This window comes from Macrotis lagotis, chromosome 3 (genome assembly GCF_037893015.1).
Source record: "Macrotis lagotis isolate mMagLag1 chromosome 3, bilby.v1.9.chrom.fasta, whole genome shotgun sequence".
In the NCBI taxonomy this organism is placed as follows: Eukaryota; Metazoa; Chordata; class Mammalia; order Peramelemorphia; family Peramelidae; genus Macrotis; species Macrotis lagotis.
The window spans coordinates 58,643,497-58,657,008 of record NC_133660.1 but is presented as its reverse complement, the minus strand read 5'-3'; positions in this window follow the sequence as shown (position 1 = coordinate 58,657,008).

Genomic DNA, 13,512 nt, shown 5'->3' with positions numbered 1-13,512 from the left:
ATCCCAATAAGCTCTAGAGAGATATTACCCTGTGAGTAGACTAAGTTGTCTACCTTGCTATTCTCATGACACTAAAGGGAAGGAAGGCTTCATCAGGTTCCAATTATGTATTGAGCACTATGAAAAGTACTTTATGAATATTTCATTTGGTTCTTACAACAGTTCTATGAGGTATAATTTAGTTTATATATATATATGTATATATGTGTATACATTTTATATAAAAATAAATATGTTATAAATATTTTCATGTGTGCATATATATGCATATTTTTGTGTTTAATCTCTAGAGCAGGGAGGGCAGAAAAATATACATGATAATTCTATTGTGTATTGAAAGGAATAGCAAGTTGTGCCTTTGCAGTTTCATGAACAACTATCTTTTTTTCATTGAACTGTGTTACGAAAATGCTTGTTTTATTCCATAAATGAAAAATATAATTTTTTAAATGGAAAAAATGAAAATTATAAATGATTACTCCTGTATATGAAGGCACAGCTAATCCAAATACATATCAATGAAAGATTATAGTACAAAGGCATACCACTGCACCAAGGTGAAGAACAGTGGAGTGAAACTTTCTTGCTTGCAGTCCCAAGGTTTTGATTAAGCAACATGTGAAAGAATAATAGCATCACCGAACTTAAGCATTTAAGGGACATTTGTTGCCATTGAGTTCAGTCCATGCATAAAAGTAATCTTCACATAAACATAACAGTAAAGTATATGTCAACCTTCTGCTTAAAATTTTCCAAATAGGAACCCCCTTCACCCCTATGCCAATCTACTTTGGGACAATTCTAATTGGAAGAAGGTTTTCCTGACATAAAATCTAATATATTCTCTTTGTGACTCCCAGATGAAATTTATTTAGGAGCAAATGACATATATACACACACATATATATATATATATGAATATATAAATATAATATATATTCATATATATTATATAATGTCTTTACAAACACTATTTATACACACATATATGATGAATTACATATAGATATATACAATACACATATTTATATTTGTAAAACTTACATATACCTATGTATGAATCCATATATGATTAAAATTCAGATATGTACACATATACATATATACATAAAATTCAGTATATTCATGAACACACATGTCAGTGTGTATTATGCTATATGTATATATGTTTATATAATTCATATTTGTCTTATAACTATAAAATAAATAAGACTCATGCTGCTATTGTTCAATCATATCTGACTCTTCGTGGACACATTTGGGGTGTTCTTGGCAGAGGTACCAGAAGGGTTCATCATTTCCTTCCCCACTTCACTTTACAGATAAAGAAACTGAGGCAAGCAGAGCATTGTAATTTGCCCAGGGTAACATAGCGGAGACTGAATTCAAGAAGATATGCATCTCATTCTATCTGTGTATTCCTGGGCAGCCTCTTTACCAAAAAGGGAGCCATTGTGAAACAAGTCTACCATCTCGTGTACTATCTTTTGTAGGTGTAGAAAATAATCAATACAAAAAGATCCATGAGAAAATATGTATAGCTGATGTAATATTGAAGACTCCTGTTCTTGCATGCATAGTAAGGTGGGTATTTGCACAATGAGGTTGATGAGCTCTATGTCTCTTGTTCTCTTTGTCTCCCATCTATCTGCTTCTCTATTTTCCTCTTTCTGTCTTTGACTTTGTCTCTCTTTCTCTGACTTTACATCTCTGTCTTTCTTTCTATGTGCCTCTCTGTTTCCCTCTAACTTTTTGTCTTTGTCTTTTTGTCTGTCTCTATATCTGTCTGTTTCTCTCTTTCTCTGTTTCTCTGGGGCAGGCTTTAATTACAGAATTTATGTCTACATGTTGAGATTTTGAGATGCAGTCATAGGTTGGGATCCAAGGTCAGGTATCTTGCAGACTAATTAATCACTGATTGAGTGTTACTGCTGTGAAGTTGAGTATTATAACTCTCTTAGAAATTGCCACAGCACTCATTTGATTCATTTGAACTGTTTGCTTCTTTCAAACTCTATGGTCTAAGGGCAGCTAGAGTACCAGCCCTGGAGTCAGGAGTAGCTGAGTTCAAATCCAACCTCAGACACTTAATAATTACCTAGCTGTGTGACCTTGGCAAGTCACTTTAACCCCACGGTCTTGCAAAAAAAAAAAACCCAAACTATAAGGCTTACCCATTTTAGGGAAAGTTCATCCTGGTGGAAGAGCATTTCTGAGTCCTCCTATTGTCAGACACCTTGACCAGTCAATTATAAGCAGCAGAGAGCAAATAGATGCCTTTCTGGAATTTTCCCACTTTGTGAGTCTGTTACAAAATAGGCAACAAAAGAAAGTCCCAGTTATCTTACCTACACAACTCAAAATGGTAACCAGTGAACAAAATGATAAAGGAGGCAAAGTCTGTCTTTGGAACCATAAAAAATAATTGATATAAAAAATGAAAACACTGAACTTTTCCCCAAAGACCCACATTCTAGCCCCCTCTTTGACTGTGGTCCAACTAAATATCAGTGTAGATCATTTACCATCTTGAGATCTTATTTTTTTCATCTGCGAAATGAAAGGACATAATCTCCAACGTTTTTTTCACTTTTCAACCTAGAAGCCTATGAGGTTTCTTTATCTTTTCTGAGAAGTGGAGCTAAGATTGCCAATATTATTAGTCTTATTTTTTGTCATATTTTTATCATAGCTCTACCTATCCATTTAAAAAATTCAGATATGAATGACAAATTTTACTTAAATTTTAAAGTCTTTGATTGATTCCCCCATCAGATTGAAAGCTTATAATGTTTTACAAGTAGTAAATACTGACACCTAGTGGTAAATGGGCTTATCACAGCTACATCCTTCCCATAGATTCCCCAGGGAGCACACCCAGGCTAAAGTCTTTCTGCCTTAAATCAAGGAGCTCACATCTGATTTGGAATTCTATACTAAAAATACAACCCAACAACCCATAATATCAAATGGGATAATGCACATATTTTTTCCCCAGCTACAAACTCTGAAGGTTAAATAGGCCTCCTACCTCTCATAGACTAGAAGTCCAGTTTCAAAGTTAAATCAGATAGAAAAGGTTCAGTTTTACTTCAATGGAAATTCTTTATAATAGAAAATAATGCTGAAATTGACCTGTCTGAGCCAAAAAACTAAATGCTGGAATTCACATAATAAGAACTGAAAACCAAGGAATCACCTTGTGTCTATTCCAACATACTGTTCTTGAATAGAATCTTAGCCAAGTAACAAGGGCACAGACATTCATGCTTCCTTATTTGTCTTATTGATTCCAAGGATTCATGTCCTTGTAGTGTGATTCACCAGAAAGTGGTCTAGGCTTAGAATCAAGAGAGAATCAATTCAAATACTACCCCTGATGTTGACTAGCTGGAAGAATCCAGACCACGTAAATTCTCTAGAGCCTCAGTTTCCTCACCTGTAAAATAGGGATTTCATATAGTATAGTTATGAGAATCAAAGAATTATGTGATACATTCAGGAAAATTATGAGAATCCAAATCCAGATCCTCTTGCACTCTCAAAATTTAACTATCATATCTTAATTGCTAAATCTAATGGTCTTTTCTCAGTCCTTATCATCTGACACTTTTGATCATTTTCTTCTCCTAGTTAATCCCTCCTCTCTGCACTTTTTTTTGACAATACTCTCTTGGGTTTCTTGATTATACCTGTGACCCTCTCTTCAATTCCTCAACTAAATTATACTTCCCTAACTTAGGTTTTTCTCTAATTCTTGACACTCTTCCCCCTTTCTTTCTCCATTCTCTCACTTGGTGATCTCATCTGTTTCCATGGAAACATAGCTACATATCCAACATGTATGTCTTGAAACCATCTCGAGCTCAATGTACCCAAATTAAAACTCATTATCTTTCCTCTATAGCCGTGGCTCTTCCAAATTTTCCCATTTCTATCACCCATTCTTCTGCTCTTCCAGATTCATAGCTCAGCATTATCCATCACTCTAATCTCTGTCATTCTGACTATCAGTTACATGGTGTTGTTTCTATCCCTAAAATACCTCTAACATATAATTTCTTCTTTCTTCATATAACCACAGTTTAGTCCTTTGTTACCTCTAGTCCAAATTTATTTCAACAATATCCAATTTGGTCTCTTTGCCTCAAGTCTCTCACCACTCAAGTTGAACTTCCACAATGCTACCAAAGTTATTTTCCATTAGAACAAATTTGACCATGTCACTCCACTGCTCAATAAATCACAATAGCTCCCAATTGCCTGTAGGATGAAATATAAACTCCTCTGTGTTAGCTTTTAAAGTCCTTCACAACTTGGCTCCAACCTACCTTTTTAAACACAATTTTACATTCCTCATCCTACCTCATTTCAGCTAAACTATCCTCTCTGCTACACATCTCCCATCTCTTTGCCAATACCCTGGCAATTCTCCTTTCTTACAATGCAACCTCATGATGATGCTGATGATGAAGATGATGATGATTATGCTTGTTCTTCAAAATTTTTATCCTTCAGCTTGAATCTTTAATAACACTGTGGCATCAAGGAGATAATGTTGTAGCATTCATGTGAATTGGATTTGAGTAAAAGGGTGCTGTGCTAAGTCACCAATCTCACTTTCTCCTCACAAAGTCATTTAGGTCTAGTGACCAGATATGAATCAGGATAGTTAGAGATGACCCTGGATTCAAAGTAATCTGTGAGACAGAACAGCAATACTGTACAATAATCAGCTATGAATGACAGCTATTCTGAGCAATATGTTGATCCAAGCTGAAAGATAAAAATGCTCTCCATCTCCAGAGAACAAACTGATGGAAGCTGAATGCAGATCAAAGCATACTCTTTATTACTTTATTTTTCTTGGGTATTTTTTTGTTCTGTGTTTTCTTTCACAACATAAGTAATATGGAAATATGTTTTACATGACTGCACATTTTTAACTTATATGAAATCGCTTGCCTTCTCAATGAGGGAAAAGCAAAGGGAGGGAAAGAATTGGTAACTCAAGCTTTTAAGAAATGAATGCTAAAAATTATTTATGTGTAATCAAGGAAAAATAAAAATTTTTAAAAATAAATAATTTAAAAATTAAAAGTGAAAAAGAATCAAAGAGTAAAAAAAAAAAAGAATGATAGTCAACATTTCTTAAGCACCTATTATCCATTAGCACCATGCTTAATGTTCATTCTCCAAAAGGACACTTAATGTTCAGTTGGAACTCAACAAGAAATCTGAAGTTTCAGGTAGAACACTAAAAAGTATTTTATTTAAGTTCCCTCTTGTGCTGAATAGCCATGAATTGTGGTAGTTGCAGATGAATAGAACATATATTAATTTGTCCTTGTTTATGTTTCTTTGTAATGATTTGAAACACTATTTTCATGTAAATGAGAGTTCTGATTTCTCCCTGAGCTCTAAACAAGATTCATTTAAACTGAATGGAGAATGTTCAGCTGATGCCTCTCTAACTTAGTCCCTCTCCCTCATTAACACTGTTTGTATGTCTGCTTCCGTTCAGGGAAAGCCAGCACCAGATGGGCTATTCACACCACGTTCCTAGGTCATTTCAGAATGGAAAGCAGGGGAGGGAATATGAAAAAGACCATTTCTTTAAGATTTCCATCCAAGGGTCTCAGCTCATTTGGATGCATTTCAAATAAACATACCTCCTCTTAATGCATTTGATTCATGTTTTCAGACCCCCCTGAGGGGGATGCTGACCTGCTCAAGATGTTGCCATTCTTCAGTTAAATCATAATATCCTAATCCCTTGTGGTCCTTCTGACAGACCCACAAACGCCAAAGACTCTTTTTTTAAAAAAAGATCATTGAGAAAAACCTGTTACTTCCTCTGTAGAGAGTTGAACTTTGAGATGTTAGCATTCGTTTATTCAGGTAAACTATACTCTGGTAGGACATGCAGCTGCCCCATGTAGATAAGATCAGTTGCTCCATAGTCATTAATTCAATTGGGAAAGATGAGAGCATGTTAGGGGGGTAAAAACAAAATGACTATTCTAGTCCTACTGGTCTTCCTAATTTGGTAGAAAGTGTATGCTTATGTCCTTTGTATGAGGCAGGTACCCATGGAATGCAGCATAGTACATAGTACAATCAAATGATCACTGGTTTTGGAATTAGAGGACATTGATCCAAATTTTAATTGTGTCATTTTCTGCCCATTATGATTGTCACTCCAACCCATGACCACACAACTGCCAAAGTGATTTTCATGGAAGCCTTTTCTTCACCTCTCATATGGAGTATCCTCCTTTTGCTGACTGTTGCTAAAATTTTGATCATGATATTCTATTCCATAAACTCCAGTGATTCCCTATTGCCCCAAATATAAAATATCTACTACTCTTTTTAACCCACAAAACTCTTTACAACCTAAACACTCCTTGTCTTGCCAGGTTTTCATAATCCATTAAGGTGTGAGCCTCTAGGAGTTTACAGTTTGAACTAAGCTAGCTAGGCCTTTGGTATAATGTTTACTATTCCTTAGACATAATTCTCCTTCACATGTCTTTGCATTAGATATTTCTCATTCATAGAAAGCTCTCCCTCTCACATCTATGCCTCTTAGTCCATAGATTACTTCAGAAATCAAGTGAAAAGTCACTTTCTACTAGAGGACCCCCTACTTTCTAGCTTCCCTCTAACCACTCTGCTTAACTTCCAGATATTAACCTATTTACTTGTTGTTTATCCCATTAGAATGTAAATTCCTTGATATCAGGCATGTTTTCACTTTTTCCTTGTTTTTTCCCAACATTTAACAAATTAAGCATTTGATAAATGGAGGGAAGGGAATAAAACTGCTAGTGTAAGACACTGTTCTAAACATTTTATAAATATTATTTCATTTGATCCTTACCACAACTTTGGGAATTAGATACTATTATTGTCTCCATTTTACACTTACGGAAACTGAAGTAGACAGAAGTTAAATAACTTGCCCAGGGTGACTAGCTAGGAAACATGCTTGTTAATTTTTTGATATCTTTTATTACTACTACCTTGTCTGATGTTGAGCAACTCAATTAATATCCCCAGACCTCAACTACTTCATCTTTAAAATGAGGGGATTGGACAAAATGACCATTAAAGCCCCCTCTGACTCTGAATCTATAATTTTATAATCCTAAAAATAGAATTAACCATCACAATCAACTCTGTATTAGTCAATGTGACCAGAGAATGTGGTACTTTAATTTAATATTCTGGCTACACATTATTATGGATATCATACATGAATAACTAATTTTAAAGACTTAGAATGCAATAAAATATACAACATGAAAACTATACCAAACATAATTTAAACTCTTTTTGATGAGTCAGAAATAATCTGATGTTTTATAGGGTCTTGGAGTCACTGTTATGGACACCTGTTATCATTGCACATTTTAGATTTATTTATTTATTTAATTTTTTGCAAGGCAATGGGGTTAAGTGGCTTGCCCAAGGCCACACAGCTAGGTAATTATGAAGTGTCTGAGGCCGAATTTGAACTCAGGTACTACTGACTCCAGGGCCAGTGCTCTATCCACTGTGCCACCTAGCCACCCCATCATTGCACATTTTAGACAGGTGCTGATGGTTCTAGTTGATAGAACTCTGGCTCAACTATCTATCATTACACCAAAGACCTAGCCAGTTTAGTTCAAGCTGTAAACTCCTAGAGACTCACACCTTTTTGATAAACTCTTGTATTTGAAGTGGGGCAAATTACAAAACCACTTCTTTTCAGGAAAGGGCCTAAAGCAATCCAGCTACCCCTTTATAATTATCCAGATTAATTTTTTTCTATGTCTGCACAAACCACCTTATTTTTCCATTGAAATAATCCATAAGTACCACTTTTCTTTTATCTTTTCCCTCTTACATCATGTACTATCTAGTTGTTACACAATGCTACAGATTAAGGGCAGCTAACACTTTTGAAATATAGATATAGATAGATAGATAGGTATTTATCTAGGTTTATTTATTATTCATATATTTTTATTTAATTCGTATGTTTATTTAATGTGTTTCATTGGCAGTCTGCATGCTGAATTCCTAATTCAAAGTGTTTATTAGGGCCAAAACTAGCATTAGACAAATGGAAATTTGCCCATGGTGCCTATATACTTTCCATAATGATGGATATCTCCATAATGATGAACATCTCCTTGGTTTTTTGTTTTTGCCAGCACAATGCCACATGGTGCAACTACCAGCTCCCCACTCCATCCCCAGTCCCATCATCATGGACTCATCTTCCAAGGAATACTTTCCCATTGTTTCCCAAGGAACAAGGGCTTGACTCTCTGAGAAGGAAGTCACCTCTCTTTTGAGCTCAGAATGTCTTCTGAACCACTACTACCATTCCCTCTCAACCCTGATTTAATTAATTTGTCCCAGGAGAAAATTTCTAGTTATTCTCTGATGTACACAAATTGCTTTGATTATGGGGGGGGTAAAAATAAGTTTAGTGTATATATATGAGCCCAATGATATTTTATGACATGAAAATTTGTGTACCTCTTATGTACATAATTATTGGCATGTTATCTCACTATAAAGCGAGTTTGTTGAGGGAAATATGTTAATTTTTGCTTTTCTTGTATCTCCAGTTCCTAGCATAGTATGCACACATAGAAAGCATTTCAATGCATGTGAACTGACAATTTTGAAATCCTCTATTAAGAAATTTGGAGGCACAGCAATAGCAAAGTATGATATTTTAAAAGAAGTATGAGCTGGAAGAGTAATGTCAGATTCATGAAATGGAATGGACTAAGCATGCATCCATGTACCAGACTTGCCCAAAAGATGCCTGAAAGCTATGCGCAGAAGGTCCTTGAATTTCACAAATAATGAAACTTGAATTCAATAACTTTATGTAATACATTTTTTTCAAATTTTGGGCCCCCAAATTAAGGTGTGTTTCATACATGGAGAAATATGTATATACAAAGCACTATCTAGACCTGAAGTAATTATTGAGACTGTTTCATGGGGGCAGCTAGGTGGTACAGTGGATAGAGCACTGGCCCTGGAGTCAAGAGTACCTGAGTCCAAATCTGAGCTCAGACACTTAATAATTACTTAGCTGTGTGGCCTTGGGCAAGCCACTTAACCTCCATTTGCCTTACAAAAAAAAAACTATAAAAAAAACTAAAAGAGATTGTTTCATTAACTGAAGTAATTTGACCTATATTGAAACGTTAGGTTTAAAAAATTAAAAAAAAAAAACACTGGCTTTTTTTAACTATCTATTGGTTCCAAGATTAAAATGTAATAGAATAATAGGATGTTAGAGGCAGAAAGAACCTTAGATATCATCTGGACCAGCCTCCTTATTTGAGCCATGAAGAAAATGAGACCCAACGGGCAAACGTGATTTGCCCAATGTCATAAAATCAGTTCATGATAAGAGACACATATTCACTTTAATTCAATTTATTCTACTGGGATTGATTTCTGAAGGATACTGGCATTGAACTAAACCACAGCAGTTCTGGACTTAGCAGGGGCTATACTAGATGCAGCTGTTGTAAAGTCAAAAGTATATTGAATTGAGAGTCAGAGAAAGATCTGAATGCCATTTCTGTCACCCTTTCTCCTTAAAGCCTTGGAAAGATTTATTATCCCTTCTGCTCTTCAGTTCCCTCATCAGTAAAACAGAATGGAGAATCCAGGAAGGTGGACTAGATAGTTTAAGGCCCTTCTCACTTTGTGATCTATGAGATTATCCACTTTGTTTTTCAGTGCTGCTGCGGCCTAAGGTACTCACTTGAGTTTAATATGCTGGTTAAAATTACTATGCCTTCTATGTTTGGGCAACTAATTGTAAAAGACTTAGAATGAAATAAAACACAAGATTTTTAACAGTGTAATAAAGAACTGGCCCATGGATTAAGTTTTCCAATTGGCATTAAAAGAATCTTCCTGGGACAGCCAGGTGGTGCAGTGGAGAGGCAGCTAGGTGGCACAGTGGATAGAGTACGGGCCCTGGAGTTAGGAGGACCTGAGTTCAAATCCAAACTCAGACACTTCATACTTACCTAGCTGTTGGCCTTGGGCAAGCCACTTAATCCCATTTGCCTTGCAAAAAAAGAAAAAAAAGAAAACAATTTAAAAAAAAAAGAATCTTCTCTCCTCACCAACTTGAAAATCAACATAACAATGATAACCAAACAGTACCTGTACTTGGGAATCCCAAAAACCTCCTTCAGTTTATTCAGTCAAGTGGGCTGCTTATGACATACCTGAAGGCAGGTACTGAATGTGACCTAAATGCTCTATATCCACCAGGCTAACTTAGTGGTCTACCAGCACTGATGTTAATAAATGATTATGAAAATATTGTTGAATTAAGCACAATTCTTACTCCTTACTTTCAGTGATACTGAGGAGTTAAAGGGAAATACTTATGTCCCAATATGATATTTCACCAAAAAGAGAGAGGTATTTTGTTGACATGCCTTCATTGTAAGAATAACCCCTCTGGGCTGTATTGTTGGAAATCACTTTCCTTTGGCCCAAGTTTTAAGCCGGATATGTGTAATATGGCTTCACTTTATACTCAATTATTTTTTTTGTTCAGACCACCTTTATTCTTCTATGTTGGACTATTTTAATGCTAAATGAAACCTAAAAACCCATACCTGGCATTCGTTGTATGTATTAGTAGAATGTATGACCACATGGTAACAGACAAACTAGAAAAGCATATGAAATGCTTGTTACACATCTGGAGAAAATAAATTCTTTCCAATACCACAAAGGACATGCTACACAATATGTTAACTTTCCATATTGACAATTAAAGGCCATGTGCTACTATGTAAAACAGTAAAATAAAAGTGAAAGACTCAACTTTGTGTGTAATTTAATTTCTGTGTGTACTTGTGAAACATTAAAGATAATAGTTATCTACAGGAAAACTCATTATTGGAAATCCAAATATCCACAAAGTTCAGAGAGAATTGTTTAATGACTTGTCTCTATAATTATACTTGTATAAATGTAATGATGCTTGTAATGATGACTTTTTAGTCCCACAAGTTCCTGAAATATCCACTGAATCAATGACTTCATTTAATGTTAAGTTAATATATATATATATATATATATATATATATCATTATTACATTTCATTAAATAGCTTAAATTTATTGTATTTTCATTCTACCAAATTCTATAATTTGCATCTGAATTTAAAAAAAAACAGTGACTCAGTCACAGTAGTAAACTAATCAGAACATTTTATTTCTAAATCATATTGAATAAACAGGGACTTGATAAAATATTGGAACAAATGAGACATTGGTCAGTGAACAGTCAATTTGTTTAAGTGTTTAAGATGAAACAAAGAGATCAGTTAAGTGAATAACATTTATGAATACTTTTACTGTGCAAGGTTCTAATCTAAATCCTCCAGCATTTATGTAAAGTAAATTACAACTCTTTTGCTTAACTAGGGGGGGAGAAAACAACAACTCATCCTTAGAATAGAAATAGGATGAAAATTTAAGAAATTTTATTTGAATCAACTCAAATAGCAAACTGAAGCAATGAGTTCCTTACTAAATCCTCCAGAGGGGTTCAAAATGCAGTTTCTATTCCTGAATTGTTGGCACAAGGAATGGCTCCATTCCAGATAAATGACACGTGAAAAGCTAAAAGTTCTTATAAGAAGAGTTTAGAAAATGAGACTACTAGATGGATATAACCATATGTTATATATTCAGGTGTGCTAGTATAGCATATTTTGTCCTTATTCTAAGCACACCTATGTATGCACTTACTGTATTCTGAGGAAATATTAATTATAGATAATGTGAAACATTTTTTCTACAATAAGATGTTTTGTTCCCACTAAAACCTACTAGGAATGTTGTATGGGGGATTAGATAGATGAATTTTTTTGTTATTTTTTTAGTCATGTTGGACTTTCATCACTCCATTTGGGCTTTTCTTGGCAAGCGTATCAGAAATGGTTTCCCATTTTCTTCTCCAGCTCATTTTACAGATGAAGGAGCTGAGACAAACAAGGTTAAGTGACTTGCCCAGGGTCACATAGCTAGGGTGTGTCTGAGGCCAGATCAGTCTTCCTGATTCCAGGCTCAGCACTCTATCCACTGTACCATCCAGCTGCCCTGAATGAATGAATAATAGAATATTCTTTGAAGTCAGGGACTTCTCCAATTTTGCCTTTGTATACCAAGTACCTGGAACAATAGCTAACTCACAATACATATTTAATAAATGCTTATTGATTAATGAAAGGAAAAAAATCATTTATTTATTTATTTAGCTGCCATTCTATAAGTTTAGAAATGATCTAAATCACATTCCCAATGTATGCCGTTGCCATTCTAACAGTTTCTTCCACAAGAATTTCTCTTATCTCTTTTTATGTGTCTAAGAGTTTATTTCTGTCTCACAGATAGCATCCTTTTGGCTACAATCAAAAAAAAAAAAGCAGTTCCAGGTGGCAAACAGTTCAGTTGAATCCAAACTTCCTCTCCTCAGAAACTAAGTAGTTCGACCCTATTTACAGGGGGAGGGGAGGGGTGGTCGTCAATTATGGGAAAGGATACTGTGGGAGTGATGGTAAGCAGCTGTTCTATGCTTCTATTAAGTTGAAATAAGAATCATTCAGCTTAGAAATTAGCAAAGCCTTCTTGACTTCAAGGGTTATAGAATATGCTTTTCTGGAAAAAGTTTTCATCCTGTACTCATACAATTTTATTTAGGAAAAAGAAATTGTCTAGCCCAAGAAAAACTCTTAAGATACCCTTGGTCTCTGGAGTTCCTTAAGTATTGAAGCATTTCACAAAATGAAAATATCCAAGAATTAGAAGGAAGTTCAAAGGGTTTAGTGTATAGTTGTGCATGTATGTGTCTATATATATATAAGTATATATGGTTTTGCACATTGTATGCATTGTGTATACACACAATTAGACACACAAATAGAATGGACCCCTTTGACAGTCTAGTGAAGTCTTTATACTCCTCAGAAGAATATTTTTAAATGTATAAAATCAAATACATGGGAAACCAATTATATTGAAACAATTATCAAATATTTTAATAAACCAATTTATAGACCCTAGCTTAAGAACCCCTATTCTATAACAAAATTATTGAATAATTATCACCTTTAAAACATAGCTAGAAAATTAGATACCCATTGAGAAGGGAAGGAGGAAAAAGCTTTAAGAAAATAAAAGTATTAGAAAATTACCATGTTGTTATAAGTTATAAATATTAGTAATATATATAGAAGTTTAAAAAGATTTAAGTAGGGGTGGCTAGGTGGCATAGTGGATAAAGCACCGGCCCTGGAGTCAGGAGTACCTGGGTTCAAATCTGGTCTCAGACACTTAATAATTACTTAGCCGTGTGGCCTTGGGCAAGTCACTTAACCCCGTTTGCCTTGCAAAAAAAAAAAAGACCTAGAAAGCTTTAAGTAAAATGATGCAAATTAGAGTAAGCAAAGTC